The 21,169-nt window shown below is 40.9% G+C and overlaps 1 protein-coding gene across 1 annotated transcript in view; it reads left to right on the top strand.

The window, feature by feature from the left end:
- The window catches only part of SDK1 (sidekick cell adhesion molecule 1), a gene marked incomplete at its 5' end in the record, with an annotated part of 911,733 nt that overhangs the window by 519,538 nt on the left and 371,026 nt on the right, over positions 1 to 21,169 (top strand). The gene's annotated exons all lie outside the window — the stretch shown is intronic.

The raw sequence follows: 21,169 nt of genomic DNA, 5'->3' as shown, positions 1-21,169 counted from the left end.
TAACCTCTTCTAGCACATATTCTAGTCTAGCTTTTGACAGAGAAAGCTTAGTGAATGCATTTAGGTGCAGCTTTGAAACAATGAAATATTAACATTGTACTACCTTGAGCCTTTCTTAGATGGGAAAGAAAAAATTCACAATAACACACAGAATTATGTGGGAAATAATGAAAGAAAGGTCAAAGGCTAGAATCCTACAAACAGAACGAGGATTCAGTTGCTACAATTAAGAAGAGTGGTCTTTTTATGAAAATCTCTGCCCAGTGTCCTTTTAAAAGAAGTAACAGTAACATGTAAAGGGTATAGGTTTAATACTGTGGTCTGTTTCTATAAAAGAAAATTTCTAAATTTGAAGGCAATCCTTCACTATTGTAAGATCCTATAAATGATTCACTTATTTAGCTTTGAATCTTGTCTTCTTATATTCCTCTTTGAAAAGATGTGATCATTATTAATATATTAATCAGCTACACAGATGTATTTTCTAATGAGTAGAAAAGCTGTGTGTATTTGAAGATCTTCATACTCTACAAAGAGAAGCCTGTCCAGCCATTGACATGACTAACACCAAATCTTTCCTCATACAATGATGATCACTTTTAGCTTGTGAAAGGCTTCCGTGTGCCTTAGTCTTTACGTTCCTTTCTGAGTGCAAACTTTTAAGTGGACCCTTGAGCCTCTGCCCTTTATGGCTTTCGCTCCCTCCTTGTCTGTCTGCTCTATAGCTATTGTCAGCAACTCAGCAATCTTGTTTTTTCCTCAGATTTGGGAAGCTATAAACGATCTTTTGTAGCCTTCCACTCCTCTGCCACTTAGTGAGCTGTTGGAAGCGGGATTTAAAGTATAAATGGGTGTCAGTCAGAATGCTGGTTCACTAATGGCTGTGCAGCTCGGTTATCCTGGGATCACGGAAGGGGAAGGAACTGAGTCTGCAGTGGGGGGCGGGGGCAGGGCTGCATTCTTACTTGGCTGCAGTTGCCTTGGAAACCAAAGTTTGGTCCCCTGAGCCCGATTAGGACCCTTCCCTGTTAAGTTTTAAAAGGGATGTGTGAGAACAGGACCCTCCCTGCTCTGCTCTTGGGAGAGCAAGAAAATCCTCTCTGGAAGCCTTTGTGTGAGAGTGGGATATCCTAGAATAGCACAAGCCCAATTGTCCTAGTTGTTTTTTTTTTTTTTTATAAAAGATTTTATTTATTTATTCGTGAGAGACACAGAGAGAAGCAGAGATATAAGCAGAGAGAGAAGCAGGCTTCCTATGGGAAGCCTGATGCAGGACTCTATTCCAGGACCCCCGGGAATCATGACCTGAGCCAAAGCAGACACTCAACCACGGAACCACCCAGGTGTCCCCCAGTTGTCCTAGTTTTAATAAACATGTTATCTTTTTTATCATTTTATCTTATTTCTTCATGGTAAGTGAGCTCTTTCATTCCCACCCACTATGCCCTCAGCCCACACCCCGTCCCCTCTGGAAACCATCAGTGTTCTCTATATAAACATGTTATCTTTATAAAATCTCTCTAGTATATTCCTTGAGTTCATTTTCTGTTTTATTATCTAATTCCTTTTAAAAATATGTTATAAATTATTTCAATTCTACAAAAAGAATTTAAAGGTGTGTGTCATGAATGCCCATCTAGCAGCTTGCAGTTTGAAGGCATATGGCATTGGCCCTGTGAGGTAGCCCAGCCTCAGGTCACAGACATTATCCTGAATTTCCTATTTAACATGCCCATTTTGGCAGCTGCTCCTTTCATTTTTCCATAATTTTTTTAAATAAAGGAAAGATCTTAATATACCAATTATACCTTAGTAAGGCTGGAAAACTCTTGAAAGTGAAAAAAAAAAGGAAAGAATGAAGGCAGGAAAATAACATGTAGCAAGGGGTGGAGCTCTGGGGCACACCCCACTCTACTTCAGGGTTTGGACCTCATCATCACTCCTCCATGCGGCAGGCCCAGAAGGCATCTGCTTTAGACTCTGTGTCACCTTACATGAATTCTTAGGTACTCAATTTGTCCTTTAAGGAACGATGAGTGGGCTGATTATAAAAAATATCTGTAGAATTGTATTGCTGTTGTCATTACTATTAGGCTACGAAGTAAGAACTCTGTGCTGGACGCTCTGCCCATGCCAGTCATATCCTCTCTCTGGCAGTCCTAGGAAGCATCTGTGTTCTGCTTCCCAGGTGGCTGATGGAGCCTTGATGAGATCAGGTAGCTTGTCCAAGGTTAGTGGACCAGCTGCCTGACTCCAGGGCCTCTCAGCCACACCCAAACGTCCTCATGTGGGAGATGGACTTTGTTAGTGGGGACTCAGCCTCCTCCACCTTGTATCACACTTCCATGGAACAATGTGCTATGCTGTGATCTTTTTTTTCTGTATAGGAATATTGGATATGATGTCTTGTAAACTGATGCCACCCAGCATGCTGAGCCATACAAGACTTGGCTGTCAGTGCATTACCCCCCCCCCCCAAGCCCCTCCTACAGAAGAGCAGTCAAGTCTTACAAATATGTCTGTGAGTTTATGACAGAGAGGGCAGTGTGAGGGCCTAGAAACAGATACAAAGTGCATAGAACTCCTTCAGAAATGGAGCCCAAAAGGGGCGTTGGTGCCCATAAAGAGCAACAGGAGGAGGATTGGCTGCACTCAAGGAAAATCTTCTTTCAACCCTCACTGGGGGGCATCTGGTTGTTAAGTGTCTGCCTTTCAGCTGGCATTCTCCCCTTTCTAGTATTTATCATGAAAAGTTAAATTATAGTGAATTAAAAAGTGACAAACACGTGTTATAACACGTAGATTGGGAGCTGAGACCTGATGTAAAATGTCCCTTTCTAAAGTGTCAGCTCTAGGAAGTGGCAGGTGTTCTCCCCACACCACATGGTTACAGCATAAAGTCACAAGTGTGGGTTTGTACCCATTTGTATTCTTCCTTGAGTCAAGTAGTAAAATCTGTGAAATTGACTGATTACACTCAGAATAATATCAGTGAGAACAATAAATCTAGCTTCAGCTCTCATAAAATGTGTTTCTGGGAAGGTAATGACTCATGATCAGACACGTGCATAGACATCATGAGAATGCAAGGAAGTAGAATTTATAACCTTTGGCTTTAAAAACCACAGACTGTTCTGTGGGCCCTGGTGGCCTACCGGGGGCCAGTAACATGGAGCGTGACAATCTGTGCAGTCTTCTTTTCCTTCTCTGGGTTCACTCTGATGCCTAAGTTCTGCTTCCTGTGACATGTTAGGGAGGAAGGAAAAATGATGAAAGGAAGAGAAAATACTTCTGTAATTAGTATAGATTAGTAAAAGGAAGATGAATGAGAGAATGGGGTGCCCACGGATGACCAGCAAAAATGGAAGAGGCATCAAAGAGAGAGGTTTCTTTGGCAGTGAAAAAGCATTTTTTCCTTAAAAAAGAACTAGAAGGTAGCAGAGGCTTTGAGATACTTTCCTGTTTGCATGTTGGTGTCCTTCACTGGAAGCAGAGCTCCCTGAAGATAGGGGTATGCTTTGTGCCTCATACCCAGCATGGTGCTGGTCCCATTCAGCCTGGACCCCCCAGCCCAGAGCACTCCTGGTGGCCCCACCTCAGCAGACATCAGGACACAGCCACTTCTGACTGATTCTCCATAGCCACTGAGGTCTTAACCCCTGGATGGTTCTGTGCCCCTCTGGTTTGATGACTGTATTTATTCACTGTTTTTGTTTGTTTTCCTTTGGTTATTTGTCATGCTGAGCACTTTTCAAATGTGTGATATTCATTTTTAATCTTTTACTGAATTTTGTGTTTGTTTTATGCATTCTAGCCAGTTTGCCCTTTGATTTTCTTGGGGTTTTTTTAGATAAACTAAAATTACAAATGTTATGTCATCAGGTTTATAAGTCTTTCTTTGTTATATTACATAGTTTTCATACTATGTAAAAGTACATTTACCTTCAGCTGTTAGGTTCTTAACTAAATTTTATTCTTGTTTTATATAATGTTTAATTTTTAAAATTCAATAGCTTTAAACATATACATCATAATTTTAAATGTGCATAAATATGTTCATATCTGTATTCTTCAGCACATCATTTCCTCTTTTCCTTGTTGCTGCCTTCCCTGCTTCTCCTCCTTCTCTTTTTGTCCATCCCATGTTGGTAGCCTAAACTCTATCTTCTCTCTTTTTTTTTGTATAGTCATGTAGTCCCATGTATATACACACACGCATGCATACACATGTACACACACACACACAATTTTTATTGCCACCATTTGTAAAAGTTAGATGACATATTATATGCTTTCCTATATATTGAACTCAACTTGTATTGCTCCAATTCAGCCATTTATTTATTTATTTATTTATTTATTTATTTGAGAAAGACAGACAAAGAGAGGTGGGGGAGGGACTGAAGGAGAGAGACATAATCTCAAGCGTACTCCTCACTGAGCATGGATCCCAGTGCAGGGCTCCATTTCACAACCCCAAGATCAAGAGTCGGGCACACAACTGACAGAGACCCCCAGGTGCCCCTCAATTCAGTCTTTTAAATGGTTTGTGACGTACTGCGTGTATATGTCATAATTTGTAAAATCTTCTTTCATAATTTCTTTCCTCGTTGGAATTTTATATCATTGTATGGCATGAGGTAAGGATCTAATTTTCTTTCCTGAATGGCTGCTAGTATTTCCTTGATGTTTTGTTGAATCATCTCTTCCTATCCTGGTGACCTGCACTCTTCCTGTTCTGTGTGTTAATTGTGTGTGTGTCATGGTCCCTTTGGAGGCTGTCTGCACAGATGTCAACTTTTTGTCATTTTTGTTCACTTTCATTTTAATGCACTTTTCTATTCTGGAATAATTTTACAGTGATAATGAGAGCTGTAGGAGAGTTTGGCATTCCCTTTTCCCAGCTTTCCCTACTGTTAGCATCTTACCTGACTCTGGTGCCTTGATCAAATCTAAGAAATTCACTTCAGTACCATGCTGCTGACTGCACTAGAGGGCTCCGTTCAAATTGTCCTAGTTTTTTCCTCATGCCCTGTTCCTGGTTCAGGTTCCCAGACCCTGCATGGCATTTTGTCTCATGTCTCTTTGGTCCCCCCCAAACGGTGACACTTTCCTGTCATTCCTTGTCTTTCATGACCTTTACATTCTTGATGAGGAGCACTGGCCAGTTGTTTTATAAAACATCCCACAATTTGGGCTTATCTAGTGTCTTCTTATATTTAGGCTGTGTTATAGAAAAGGAGAAAGAATCCCAGAGGGTGAACTTCTCACTTCGGCAATCAGGGCCCATGACACCAGTGCCGGTGATTGCTGCTGACGTCAACCCTGGTCACTTGGTCCAGGTGATGTCAGCTGGGTGCATTCCCTGTAAAGTTCCTGTTTCTTCTTTCCCTTGTTGTGTCCTTGGTCTGGCGACATGCAAGCCAACCCACTGGAGAGAATTTGTGGACATAAGTTAAAGACACCACAAACAATAAATATTTGGGGTAGATACTGCGATTATACAAATATCCTGTTTTTCCTTAAAAGTTCTGCTCACTAATTTTACCATTCATCAGTGGCTCTTGCCTGCATTAACTATTTCTGTGAATTCCTTGCAGAGGTTTTTCCCATTCTTTCTACCTTTATTAATCCAAATCCTCCTGTAAGGAAAGTTTATCCTTCCTCCTTCAATCTTCTATTATTTAATCATTATTTATAATAGTATGGGTTTATTGTCATTCTAAAACTTAATAGAATCTTTATTCTTCCTTTAAAAACAATTTGGGGTCTTTTATTACTTTTTCATTCGTCTTACAAACTTAAAAAATATCTTCAATTTTCAGAAAGTTTGACTGGGGTGTTCTTTAGAACTTTGTTAAACTTTTCAACTAAATCTGGAAAGAAATTGTATCATTGTAATCCAGTAACTATCTTACCTGAAAATGTGGCACATCTCTCTGTGTCCCTACCTTCTCCTAAGGCCTCTTTTGGCTTTTCCATGAAGGCACAGGACCCTGTTAGATATCATTTATTGTAGGTTGACAGACAAGGCTCCATAATTTCTCTCTACCCTTGCCTGGGTTTACTTGTTCTTCAGGATGATGAATTTGGAGCTTTCTGCTTTCGGTATCTATTTAGACATTTATTTATCTTACTGACTAGATTGGCTATATCATGGGTACTTGAGTTCATTTTTTTTTCTAACTTTATTCTACACTTTTCTTCTTTCCTTTTCTGGATTAAGCTTTGGTTCCTTGTCTCTATGAGATGGAACAATATACCTTTCCCAGACTGATGTAACTAGTTAGGTTTTTGCACGGGCTTCATTAGAACCTTCAAGTATGTACAATAAAAATCAGATGACTTTGCTTAGATTAAAATGGAGGGTGGATTTAGCACCGGATCCCCAACCGTTTATGAGCAGGCTTTAGTACAATAGGCTTTTTGCTTTATAGTCTGATGAACTAAAGGGAAGGGAGCGATTCTATTTTCTAATTAAAAAATTAAAAAAAAATCTTGTCCTGTCACCTCTTAGCCAGTTTGGTATTTGAGTAATGATATACATATCTTTATTCCTATTATTCATTGGTGAAAATGTCCAGCCGCATTGATGTGCTCTTAGCTGTGAGTTATCTTTTCTTTTTGTAAAGCAAAGTGCTGCTTCCTCTGCTATCACATAGCAAATGATTCATAAAGGACCACAGTATTCAGGGTTTTCAGTATCACTCCTACACAGCTTATTCCTACATCAAAAGAGGAAAGTCCTTTGTGCCCTTTGAGATATCTTATCCACCTGCAGAGGCATGCTGGAAGCCCAGGTATACCAGCCAGCTGGTTTCGCCTTTCCTTGACTTGTCCCTGTCCCAAGTCTGGGTTCTGGTTAAGCTAATTCCCTTTAAATTTCTCTTCTTGTCAACCCCTTTATTCCTCCTGCCCTAACTGAAATGTCCCAAACTCAGATCTTTGTAGTGAAATGTACATGAAATATAGTTTTTAGCAAATTCCTTTATTTTACTAATACATCCAAGCACAGTTGAACTAGCTATACTAAGCTGAGCGTTTTGGAGCAAAGGAAGACACAAATGGAGATGACAACATAAGACACATCCCTTTTTCACTTAGGGGGGATTCTTGTGTAATTAGCTATTTCATATAACAGTATTTTTTTTAAATAGCCAAACGTAATACTTTAACACCATAACTTTTTTAACACCATAACTTTTTCTTCTTCTTCTTCTTCTTCTTCTTCTTCTTCTTCTTTTTTTTTTTTTTTTTTTTTTTTTTTTTGCATACTTTCTCTTTTTCTTTGTGGTAGCTTTAATGAAAACTTTTCTAATATGTCTCTACCTTTCTTTGGAACATAGTGCATATAATTTATTCTTTTTCAATATCGCTGCAAGGTTATAATTAAAAGCATAAATTCCTGTTTCATGACCCTGAAAGTCTACAGAATTGTTCAGTTCCTTTTTTTCTTAAAATTCATTAACTGGCTTCAGCTCTGCATTTTGCATTCTTGTAACTACATTTATGTACTTTTTTATATCCACCGTTGATTGTCACTGTGCTGACAGTATCACTGAACCTTTAATCCTTCCTCCTCAGCCCCGAGGGTCTGTCTTCAAACTTGATCAAAGAAGAAATCGGCTTCCCATTGATAAAGTCTGAAAGGATCTGGATGACAATGTGCTCTCACCTCTTTGGCTTCCTTGGACATCCTATAACGCACCAAGCCTATCCTCTCTTGGGGCCTATCTGGATCTTCCAAACTTGGTTTCATGTGGCACATCCTGTTTTATTATTCAGTTCTCAAATTCCACCATTTGTCTCTCCTAGGAAACTGCAGTGAGAACTCTGGACCACTGGTATGCTCTAGAAGGGTAAAGCAGCTTGTTGGTTTTCATTTCCAAACCATTCTATCCCACAGAATGAGTTAGGACTATTGCTTCTTTTGCTTTTCTCTGGCATGGTTTTTTGGTTTTGTTTTGTTTTTATTCTGAAATAATTATATATTATACATTCACAGAAAGTTGCAAAAAAATCATCTTTCCTCAGAGAGGCCCCATGTATCTTTCATCCAGTGGTTATATTTTACATAAATACAGTAGAATTTCAAAACTGGAAAATTGGCATTGGTACCATGTGTGTCTCTAGTCCTGTGCTCTGTTATCACATGTGCTGCATATTTGTGTACCCACCACTGCAGTACAGACACAGAGATGCCCCACCTCTTCAGAGATCTCCCAAATGCTGCTTCCTCCCCTACAACATCCTTTACCAGTAACCGCTAACCTGTTTTCCATCTCTGTAATTTTGTCATTTCAAGAACAATAATATAAGTGAAGTCATACAGTATGTGACCCTTCAAGATTGGCTTTCTTCACTCATCATAGTGACTTTGAGATCCATCCAAGCTGTGTATATCAACAGGTAGCTCCGTTTCATTGCTTAAGTAATGTTCTACAGTGTGGTAGCAAAGTTTGTCTAACTCTTCACCTGTTGAGGGACATTGAGTTGTTTCCAGGTTTGGGCTATTCCAGATAAAGCTGCTGTGAACATTTGCATATATATAGGCTTCTGTGTGGATGTAAATTCTCCTTTTATATGGGATAAATATCCAGGAGTACAATTACTGGGTCAAATGGTAAGTATATGTTTAACATTTTTAAGAAACTGCCAATTTTCTGGTGTGGCTTTACCATCTTATGTTCTCACCAGCAGCAAATGAAAGATGCAGTTTCTCCACATCACCATTTTTAATTTTAGCTGTTTTAATAGGTCTGTGGTAATAGCTCATCATGGTCTTGATTTGCATTTCCTTAATGGCATCTTTTCATGGGCTCATTTGCCATCCGTTATCCTCTTTAGTGAAATGTCTCTTCATGTCCTTTGCCTGTTTTCTAATTGGATTGCTCTTTTTTCACTGTTGACTTTTGAGAGTTCTTTCTATATTCTAGATATATGTTCTTATATCAGATTTGTGGTTTGCAAATATTTTCTCCCAATCTGTAACATGTCTGTTCCTTTAGAAGATTTTTCTTCCTTTATAGAAGTTTTTATTTTGTTCAAGTCTAGTTTATTGATTTTTTTTTCATTTATGGGTTGAACTTTTGTTGTCATATCTGAGGACTCAGCACCAAGCTATAGGTCTCAAAGATTTTCTCTTGAATTTCTTCTAGAAATTTTATAGTTTTACATTTTACATAGAAATTTTAGATCTATTATGAGTCAATTTTTATAGAAGGTGTATGAGAGTTAAGTTCAGGTTAATTTTTCCCCCATGAGTGTCCAGTTGCTCTAACACCATTTGTTGCAAAGACTCTTCTTGCTCCATTGAACTGTGTCTTCACCCTGGTGAAAACCATTTGGACAGACATCTATGAGTGTGTTTCTAGATTCTGTATTCTGTTCCATTGATCTGTGTATCTGTTTATCTACCAATACTATACTGTTTCACAAATTTTAGAAAAATCTTTCATATAGCTACAAAAAAATGGTTCTGGGAGCTTGATAGGAATCACATTAAATATATATGTCTGTTTGGAAAAAAAACCAATATCTTTGTTGTTTTTCAATTTATGAAATCAGTATGTCTTTCCATTTAGAACTTTGTTTTCTTCCTCCATCGTTTTTGTAGTTTTTCACATATAAGTCCTTGTCATGATTGTCAGATCTTCATGTAAGTATAATTTTAACATCTGTTGAGTGATTGTTAATGATTTTATATTTTTAATTTTTGTTTCCAAATGTTTGTTGCCATTACATGGAAATACAGTTGGGTTTTGTGTACTTACTTATCTTATATCCTAAAACCTTCATTTCTGATTTATGATGCTGAAGTCATGCCCTTTTAGGGTCCTGGGAAATTCCTTAGTTGAATCCTGAGTCCTTGCGATGTGACCTAGCCTTTGATGGTTTCCTGCCTGTGTGATACACCATGTTCAAAGCTTATCTTGTACATTTCCTGGCACAGACCCATCACAAACCACTTCTCCACAAAGAACTGGTTTCTTCATGTGGAAATGGCATTTAGAGACCACATCTGGTATCAGGAATTGGAACCATCAGTTTTAACCACTGTGAGAGACTGCATGACTCCACAATTCTCTGCTGGAATGTGGTACCTAATTAAACTCCTTAATATTCTCTTACCTATAAGGAAATTCCCTAGTAAGGGTTCAATATCCATTTGTTAGATGAATGAGTGAGTGAGTAAGTGAGTGAGTGAGTGAGTGAGTGAGTGAATGAATGAATGAATGAAACATCTTGTACTAGTTTCTGATGGTGGCAAAATAAAAAAATATAATATGGCCCATCCAACAAAGAAATTGTCAAAGCAATTCAAGTCACTGCCAGTCTTTCAAAGAAGTCCAGAACTCCTTCAAACCACAGAAATTCTTTCCACCTTTCTTCCTCCCAGTGACCTCTCCCCACTGGCCTGGCCTCTTGGCTCTCCCTCTTCCTTTCTGAATTCATTCTAGACTTTGTGTTTCTCTCCTTGGTGTGAATTCACAACACTCTCCCTTCCCTAGACTCTGCTGCCAGCGCAAATTGCTTGGTAAGGCCCCGCAGGAAAGGAGGAGAGAGATTGCAGATGCTCTTGATTGAAAGTCTTCTCTCTATATTCACCACAAATAAGTACGTGGATGCCGACCCTTGATCAAAGGAAGCTCTGCATCCGTCCTGCAGTGTGATAGGGGGACACACATTGTAAATATATGCTCAGCACATGTATGTACTTCAAACTTATTTTTTAATACACAGGATGGCCCTGTGAGAAAGGTAGAGATCTCTCATTTCAGCGATAAAGAAACAGAGCCCAGAGAACTGAAGTTTTTAAGGCGTTTCTTTGGCTGCTGTAATAAATTTTCACAAACGTAGTGACTTAAAACAACACAGATCTATTTTCCTACCATTCTAGAGGTCAGAAGTCCAAAATGGGTCAGACTAGGCTAACATCATGGTGTTTGGAGGGCGGCATTCCTCTGGAGGGTCTTGGAAAGAATCTTTTACCTTTCCAGCTCTAGAGGCACCTGTGTTCCTGGACTTGTAGCCCCTCATCCATTGTCAGGCAACAGAGTTGTACCTTCAGATCTCTGTCTGGCTCTGACTCTCCTGACTGTTTTTACTTTTAGGGACTCTTGTGATTACTTGGACCTACCCAGACAATCCTGTATCATCTTCCCATATCAGGGTTCTCAAGCACATCTGCAGAGTTCCTCTGCTACATGAGGTAACATATTTACAGGCTCTGGGGGTTAGCATGTGGCCAGCTCTAGGGCCATTATTCTGTAGACTCAGGGAAAGTGCATACACTCTACACTGGGGCTAAGAGTTGGGTCACACCTATTCCTGCCTCTCACCCTGCAAGGCTGGCCTCGCCTTCAGGGAATCTCACAGGGCTTTAACTTTGGGTAGCTCTGGCAAAGAATCTGCTGTAGTCTTTCACTCTGTTCAAATCTAGTGCCTGGTTCACGGTGATCATTTTGGGCCAGGGTGCTGGCTGAAAACTGCTTCTGGCATACCTGAAATGCTTGTTGAGAAACGTGGCCAAGGACTGAGAACAAATACATCAGCACCTAACGAACAACAGTGCGGTTCTCCAGGAAGACAAATGGAGGCAATTACATTTTATGTTACCGTGTTATGTTTGTCATGGAAATGAACTGCATGATCATTAACAATGACAGGAAGTGGAGACAGTAGGGAAAAGCAGCTGTTACCCTTTTTTCTATTTTTATCCATTTTCCTCATTTCGTTTTCATGTGGGGTGTCTAGGCACTATGAGTGATACTACCTAAATATGCACACTGACTATCTCACAGGTGTATTGTCATGGTTAATAATGTTTTCAATATTCTTAGACTTTCCCAAAATGGTCCTCTTTAAATTATTTATGGCTTTATTTTGCACATATCTCCATTTACCTTGGCAAATCTGAAGTTGCCTGCCTGTTTTCTCATTTTAGATACATCCTAATGTCCAAATCAAATGATTTTATAAAGCTTTTCCTGGGAAAGTCCGAAGTGGGTAGTTCTTGAGAAAAATGATTGCCTGTCTCCAAAGGAAATGATCACTAATCTTCATAGTCGACCCCAAGCCTCCGATTTCTGCCTCTTGTTAGCAGAAGCATTGGCTGGACCTAGTGGGGAAGGTAATTCCTAACAGAATGATCAAGGAGGCCTGGCTTTCAGGTTCTGCCAGGATAGGAAGGGGAACCCCTCACCTCCAGCTTATATACCACAGAGGCCCGGGATTCCTCCATCAAGATATGGTGTGTTGTGGGGCAGTTTTCCTCCTGGTAAGTGTCAATACATGGGACTTTGACAAACCCAGGTGTATCACCAGTTCCATGGCTTCTGCCTCATGCTGGACACTGTCTTAGCTACTGAGGAGACAGATGTGAGTCTGAGAGAAGCAGGGGAGAGAGACAGAGAGGGAGAGGTACACACTCAGGCTGCAACACACTTGAGTGCCGGGACAAAGGTTTGTGTCAAATGCTGTTCTGGCCTCATGCCCCAACAGGTCTAGGGATAGGGAAGGCGGCTAGACTCAGGTGAGGGAACTCAAGAGAATTTGGGGTGGGTGGGGTAGAAAGGACTGGGTTAGAGTCCTGATTCTTCCACTTTCTTTGGGAAAGCTTCTTTTCCTCTAATAGCTTCTGTTTTCTGTCTGTAAAATGGGGCTGATGTAGTAGCTCAGCATTTTGGGGTTGGGGGCATATGCCAGGCGTTGCACTACTCAGCCTTTATGTAATCTTATTGGTTTCTCATGCCAACGCTAAGCAATGGGTGCCTTTGTTATTCCCACCGATAGACAAGCAGCCTGCTCAGTGCCCACAGCCAGGTGGGTGGAGGAGGGCTCCCCTGCAGTGATCCCTCTGTCCACTTCTTGGTGGCAGCCACCAGGTGCTGGGAGAATCAGATGTGGTAATGGGTATGGAGCACTGAGCACCGGGGCCAGGCCCAGAGAACATGCTCAGTAAAGTCTGCATCTTATCATCCTGTGAGGAGGGCAGAGCAGCTTTGTGGAGGAGGCTAGTTGAAAGGGGCTTCTTGCTCCTTCTGTGAAACTATAAGCAGTTGAAGGTAGTAGGACAAATGAGGAGTGGCCAGGGGTCAGTTCTCAAGGAGACACATCTGGAACAAACAGGTTTACCCCTGCTGAAAGGGAGCTCAGAAAAGGCTGTTAGAACTCAGGAAAAAACACCAGTGTCCATCTCCCAGCTATGGCTCATGGTTCTGTTGGATTCACTGATTGGCACCTTTGGAATAACTCCCAGGGCAGGGTAAATAATGCAAGGCCTTCTGGGCCCTTGGCCCAGCTTGTACAGGGGTGGCGCCTCTCCCAGGGGATACTTTCATTTCGCATTAACAAGGGATGCAGTAATCCTTTCTGAGGGTTTAGTTTAGGAACCCTGGGTTTTAAATACCTCTTGGCCTTATTTATAAATTACTTGCTCTCTGTTGACTGTTTTACCATTTCCCTGCGCCTGTTTGCCAGGCTGTGTGTGTAAGAGCAGAAGGCTCATGGGTCGTATGATGGAGTGTCTGTTTATACACAAATGCCATGGCCTGTACTGGTAGTTTCCAGAAGGAAAAATAGTTAAAAGAAAGTTGGGTATTCTTCTAGATTTATATTCATCTCCATTGCTGACAGAGTTCTGTCCTTGAGCACAAGGCTCTCACCCCATCGTCTGCGGTGTGTGTGTGTTCCAGGAGCACGTGGAGGGGCACCACCACTCAGTTTTACACTGAGCACCAGCTGTAAAACTCGAGGCATGTGACTCTGCTGTGGCCATGTGTGCTCTGCGGGCACAGCTTTGTCCCTCAGTCATCAAAGACAGTTTAACAAAGAGTAGAACCTCTTTGTAATAATTATGTTCCTTTAAAGAGGGAACTAATGCTGTGACTGACTTGCAAGGGAGAGAACGTTCCAGAAGCAGTCTGTCCCCCAGTGATCTGACAGCCTTCCTTGCTATTGTTTGCTCTTCAAGAAGCTCTCTCTTTCACGGCTGTTACTCCTTGTGCTTGATCCTGTCACGAAGACATGACCCCACACAGGTGCTACCATGTGGAGCCAGGGTCAAGTGCTCTGCCCATTGCCCCTGTTCTGCAGGAGGAAGAAAGCCTCCATGTGCCTTGTTCTGAAGAAAAGGAGATCTGACTTGTCTGGATGCTTGAACTGCCAGCCTCTGCTTTCCTGACACAACCTACGAGGCAGAGATAGCTGAGTGGGGGTGACTGGCAGTCACAGGGACTGCAGGGGGACTGCACATGCCCTGCAGGGGCCTCCACTTGCTTGGCAGTTCCCCATTCCGCATGCCATCAGTTCAGGCAAGAGTATCTCACTTGGCCGTGGCTCGTTTAATTCTGGGCTGACGTACGTATTGTTTTTATTATGCTATATATAAAGTGAACTTAGTTCAGATTTGTCCGCTATTTGGAGAGGATCTCAGAAGAGCCCCCTCTGGGGAGGGCTTCACTGGGGCCTATCCAGGTGCCATATATCTTTCTGCCGTCTTTTTTAATGGTTTCTGGTTTGAGTGGATTTTACGGTCTGGGTAAGTTCCAATGTTTAAGGACCTGACAACACATTCTACACATTTTGTTGAATCTTGTTTCTTTTTCTAAATGTTTTGTTTTAGCAGGAAATAAAAACAAAACTAAACAAAAAAGTGGCTGGGAATTTTTATGCCTAAACTTCAACTCTGTTTGAAGCTTCCTCATTCAACTTCATTCTCTTGCACGTGACCATGCCAGAATTTGGGCATGACCTCTTATTTGTGCCCAGAGCTGGAACCACTAACTAAAATAACACAAGGCCCTGGATAGAGTATAAATTGATTAAAATGCTTTTTAAAAGTAGCCAGAAAAAAATAAAAAGCAAAATAAAATGAGTGAACTCTGAAAACTAAATAAGTAAAAGTAGCTAGAAATTTTAAGAAGCACTGCCGTATAAATAAATATGTTTCTCCTGGGTGAAAATCCCTGATGGAATACCCCATCAGTTGTATCAGGTTACCCTGAAATTTCTCTATTTCTTTCCCATCTCTCCTGTTGTATGGTATCTTTCCAATAGGAAAAGGATTGATTCTGTTTATGACACATCAATATGTGTTGAGAAGAGGCCAGGGATTTCCTAGCATTAAAGTCTTGTATCGTAGGTATTGCAGTTGGAGTGGTAGGTGGGTGGAAATACCTGCAAATGTAGCTTTTCTAGGCCTCCTTGCCAGAGCATTACTCTGGCTCCAGTGCACATGACTTTAGGGAGTAGAAGCTTCGGATGATTTTATGATGTTAATCTGGTAATTCAGTGACTTGGCCATATTTGCAGGGTAGTCTGTTCACTTAAATTCTAAAAAGTATTTGATACTAGCCCTAGAAGGAGGATGGTTGACTGCATGTATTATTTGACGACCTGCCATCCATATGCATCCCACCTGAGGAGCCGTATTCAGACCCAGCAAACACTGAGCGAAAGACCTAGTGTCAGTCCCACTCAGGTGACTGCCTGATTTGCACTTCACGAGGATCCTTTTGATATGAGTACTGTCACCCCTGTTTCACAGATGACCAAACCAAGTAATGAGCCTGAAGGAACAAAGCAGAGCCAGACCTGACTCCAGGCCTGTTGATTCATCCAGGTCACACTTGCACATTTCAAGGACCTTTCTTTATCATTCCAGAGTATTATGATTACTTCCGCCTAGGTTTACTTGAGGACTTACTGCCTATCACCTGTAATCATCTTGTCCTGGTAGAAAGAGAGGATGTCTTCTCTGTAGACCACTTAAGATTTTAATTTGAAGGCAGGCCATGTTTTACCTCAGGCTTCCAGGAGCTGGTCTTGGAGAAGATGAATGAGCTCTGAGCCCTGGTGTCCCTTCTGCTTTTATTCAGAGACAGATACTGTGCACTCAGGAGGGTGTCCCTCTTTCCTTCTCTTTATGGCTCACTGAAGTTCCCTCTCTGCCACAGCTAGGCCAGCTGACCCTGATGCTCACCCAGTGCTGTGCTCCTAGTGAGCAGTCTGGGAGGCCCCAGTCCAGGCCCACAGTTTGGGGGAAAGTTGGATGCATTGTCCTTTGGGACAGTACAGATAAGAGCCCTTAATCAGAGCTTCAGGTGGAAGGTGAAACATGTGGGGAGGAGGCTCAACTGAGGTGAGGATGGTACTTCATTCCATGTCACCTCCAGAAACAGCCCTCCTATTCCTGAACTAGAACATGTGTTCTGGGGTAGGGATCCTGCCTATCTTTCTGTATGGCATCTCATCTGCATTTTACTTTTTAAGCAGCTGTTACCAGGAAGATAGATGTGGTCAGACCTCCACATTTTCAGCTGCCTCTTTGGCTTCTCTACTCCTTTAGAATTCTATAAAATATATATCTGAGACTTCAGAGATCTACCATTTTCTTTTTCTGTCTTTTGGATGTGTTCTTCCCATTGAGCCACCTCCCTGTGTTCAGTAGCTGTATTCCCCAGTTACCTTCCCTGGACAGGGCCACGCATCCTACAGGTGCTCCATGCAGACTCACTAAATGGTTGGATTACTCCTTTCCTTGCCTGCATATTGGCACCAAGATGGAGTTGCAAGCTCAAAAATGAGCAGTCAGAGAAAAAATGTGAATATGAATAAAAGGTGCATGTTTTCTTCTTTCTATTCATTTAACATGCATATATTGGTTACATATTGTTTATCAGTCTCTGTGCTTAAATGCTGGGGGGCAACTGTGTCTAAGGCAGAACATATGTGTATTAAATATGCTTCAGATCCAAATGGTTTTAAGGGAATTACCATCTTAGAAGTCGTATCCTATAACTTATCCCCACTTGTATCTCTAATTTAGAGTTGACAGCTAACGTAGAATAGAATGTTAGTTTGAAGAATTTATATAAATTTAATTATATTTCCTCATATACTTTCCCTAATGAAATTAACTATACATGCTTTAGAAAAGAGGCCCTGCATGTACTAAATTGAAATGTTTGGCAAGACATGGACCACGACGGTAACTCTGCTGGTGGAAAGCTTAAATGACCCCTCTCTTTCTCTGCATCTTCCCATTCTTAAGGGAAAGTCCATAAAGTGTTCGTATTACTTCTTATAGTTTATAAAAACACTGAATCTAAGCTCCATGGGACATGGGCATTGTGTACATGGTTCAGGCTTATATGCCTTCCACTCTGAGTTAGGCCTGGGGACTCACATCTGATTAAATAATAAGTACAATTATTTGGTTCCCTTCCCGTGGCAATCTGGACAAACATCTATCCTTACCTTCTTTCCTGGTCACAGGCAGCTGTGAGGAGAGGTGTAAGCAGGGCTGTTTTCATCAACCACCAAGCTGGTGCTTCCATAATTAATATGTGAGTGCCACAGGTTGGAAAGTCAGTGTTCTTTGTGGCATTGAGAATGTGATATCCCCTGGACATTGGCAGGTGTGGCAGGAAGCTCACTTGTAGACACGCCCACTGCTTGCACCCCCACCGGCCCCATACACCAAGTGTGTAAGCCCTTGGATCTAGACACCCAGGGGCATTTCCCCTCATGGGTGATCTTGACCAGAGCTGATGGTCAAAGACCCCAGGGAGCTCCTCTGAGGTTTTAACTTTACCAAAATAGAGAATTCTTACTTTGCCAACTGCCTCAAGAAAATCAAGTGTAGAGCTGAAAGCACCTGGAATGTGCCCTTTCAAATGAGTCATCTTCTGAACCATCCATGTGCTTACCATCAGCAGTAAGCAACCCTTCCATGTGTTCTCATGAATCCAGCTCTGCTTTTCAAGCTCAGGTCCATCGTAGCCATAGTGCACTGAGCTTTTAAATCTCTGTGTTATTTTCTTTATTACTATCCCACAGAACTGGAAGTTAGAAGGTTTCATTTTGAAATGTAGAATTAAGATGGGGAAGACTAAGGAAATAATTTTATGTAAAACCATATATACATTTATTTTAACAAAGTGAAAATAAAAGAAAAATCTCTCTGGCATAATGCTATAATTTTCCTGTAAAGTCAATGTGAAGTTTTAAATTAGTACTTTGGAATTATGTAATAAAAAAGCCAAGTAGTCTGCATCGTGGGCAATATTTTTTTAAAGATTTTTATTTATTTATTCATGAGAGACATACACAGAGAGAGAGGCAGAGACATAGGCAGAGAGAAGCAGGCTCCATGCAGGGAGCCTGATGTGGGACTTGATCCATGCTTAACTGCTGAGCCACCCAGGCATCCATTGGGCAAAAGATTGAACACATGCCCTTGCATTCATTTTGAAAGTTGTTCTTCTGTAACAAAAGTGATTTATTGCGGAAAAATGTTTTAAAATACAGAGATCAAAAGAAAACAAGTTATAATCTTACCACTCAAAGTTAACTGCTGTTACCATCTTATATATACACATATAGAGAAATATACACAGAGGATTATTTTCTGTGCACTGAGGACACACTCTTCTTTTTTTGAACCCCAGATGGATGCTATTGCATATGCTGTTTTCCATCTGTATCAGGATTCATATGACTTCCAGAAACAGAAACCCCTATTTAAACAAGTTTAAACGTGAGTGAAGTACATCATCTCATGAAACAGGAAGCCCAGAGATAGGATGGGCTGCAGGATGGTTGGTTCATTAACTCAGGTTCTCAAGATGAAGGACCTAGGGACTTTGTTTTCTCTCTCTCCAGCCACCAGCATCATCAACTTCATGTTAAGGCTGTTTCCTTCCAGGCCATACAATTGCCACTATGAACACCCAGACAGCATGCTTCCTTATTCACATGTGGTAGAGGGAGAAAAAGCCTGATCCCCCAACCAAGGAATAAAAATCCTACCCTTTCATCTGGTGGGACTCACTTAGGTGTGGCTACCTAAGTGCAATGATAGTCACCAGATACTTGCCATGGACCAGCTGGTTCAAGCCTGGTTTCCTCTTGTCAGTCGTGGCAAGAGGGAAGGGATTACCATGATTGGTTTAGACTGGTTAGGGTTAATTCTTTAAATCACATTACTACTATAAAATGAAGATATGGAATAAATGTCAGAAGTCAGCGCCCACCTCAGTAGCCTGACATTTCCTCTTTTTAAAAAAAATTATTTATTTATTCATGAGAGACACAGAGAGAGAAAGAGGCAGAGACACAGGCACAGGGAGAAGCAGGCTCCATGGAGGGAGCCCGATGTGGGACTCAATCCCTGGACTTCAAGATCACACCCTGGGCCGAAGGCAGGTGCTAAACTGCCGAGCCACCCAGGGATCCCAACATTTCCACATAATATTTTTTGGACCACATGTAAGAGTCACGTTAAAGGATCATTTAGCTTACTTTCATATAATCACCTTCAGGCTATTATCTAATTTGCTCTGACTCTAAAAATTCTCTCTTCCGGCTTTTGCCTACACATTGCCTTCCTCAGCATTGCAACGGTGGCTGCCGGCCGCCAAATGTGGGACAGCACATTTCCGGCCTGGCCTCCAGCAGGGGTGAGGGCTCTCCCCCAGGCGTGCTTCTCCCCTTTGTCCAACCGGGCAGCTTGGGTCCCATGCCAATTCCTCATGTCTTAGATGGCACTGGTACCTGTACTGGCCTCTGATGACCAAAATCCAAACCTGGTGTTGGGAGTAGGCCAGCTTCCTCACGTATGTGGTGGTGGGCAAGGTGTGAACACAGCAGATTCAGTTTGTGAGGGAGGACTCAGAGAACCAATGCATGGTACCCACTTCAGTGTCTTTAAAAATTGCTCTTCTCTTAAGCATTATAACAATTATCTGAATTATCTGAAATTAAGATGAATGTCCTTAGATGGTTTAATTTTCATTTTAAACTCGGTTTCTTTTGTGGAAGTGTTCTGTTCAGAAAGAGCTGGATAGGAAGAAAGAAAAAAGTCTTCCTGGGAACTGATCCTCATTAATCTAATGTTCTGGAAAGCTTTGGCATTTTTGTGCTGTCTGTTTTGGCATAGACAAGTTTTTCTTTATAAATTGTGACTTAAGATGGTCTAGAAATTAAAACCTAGAAGAAAAAAATGAGCTTAAAGATACAAATTATAATGGATGTAAACTTTAATATTTTTATTCCTTATGTACTTTATATTTTCAGTACCCTTGAGACAATGTCATAAATAATACAGAGAATTAATAGGCATTTTTGGAGAATAATTCTGAGAAATAATAGGCATATTTGAAATTATGATGGCGAAAATCAGATGTTAGGGAAAAAAAGTTATGACATACTCAGTTTTTTAAATTGTACTATTAAATGTATAACTTCGTGTGTAATAAATATTCATATTTAATTTTAGGTGCCAGAGTAACATATACTAAAATAAAATGGAACCATTTCTACAGTTCTATAAAGGAATCTATAAAAGAGTCATAAATAATTATAGTAAAACTTCTTTGAGGTATTTTTATGGGACTAAAAATTGAAAACTTGTTAATAGGGAAATTATCTTAAGTGGGAGGAGATAAGTTAGTAAGAGACCTCAAACTGCAGTATATCCTATGGGAACCCTGAATAAGCAGTAACTTTGTAAAATAATCTCGTATAATGCATAAAAGTCGTGAATGTCTGAAGAAGCTTTCCAGAAGGTATCAGGAAGAAAAAGATGATTATCATAGTAAGATTCCCCATTACAGGTCACACAGTTTGCATGTTTTTTATGTTACCAGAACAGAGATCTTATCTGAATTTGGAAGGGCTATGACTATCTAGGATTTAAAATGAACAAAGAAACGTATTCCCTGTAAAGTAACAGCCTGTGGGTAGCAAAGCAATTCAGTGTGGATCCCAGGTACTTCTGGCGTTTGAATAAGCAGGGCCTACATGGCACTTGGGTGCTCAGAATGTATTTTACCTGCAATGCCCAGACCGCCCTTTGTATCGTTTTGTTTTCTTTTAACAAATTATGCAAATTTTAGCAAGAGCAAAAGACAATAGGACACATATTTTCATTAAAAGCTGCTTAGGTTTATGGAAGTTGTATCTTTGTTATTTTTTCCTCCTCTTCTTTTAAATAAGTCATCTGGTGAGTCTCTGTGTGATCTGCCTGGCAGAGCAGCAGTCCACATGTGGGAAGGCAGGTCCTCCCTCCGGTATTGTTACCTTGCTGTGTTACCTTGAACAAATGACCTGTCTGAACCTCAGTTTTCTCATTTCTAAAGAGAAGGTAGTGGGTCAAATGTGT

This window comes from Vulpes lagopus, chromosome 3 (genome assembly GCF_018345385.1).
Source record: "Vulpes lagopus strain Blue_001 chromosome 3, ASM1834538v1, whole genome shotgun sequence".
NCBI lineage: Eukaryota > Metazoa > Chordata > Mammalia > Carnivora > Canidae > Vulpes > Vulpes lagopus.
Note: the sequence above shows the minus strand (reverse complement) of the source record. Positions and strands in the feature narration are given on the sequence as shown.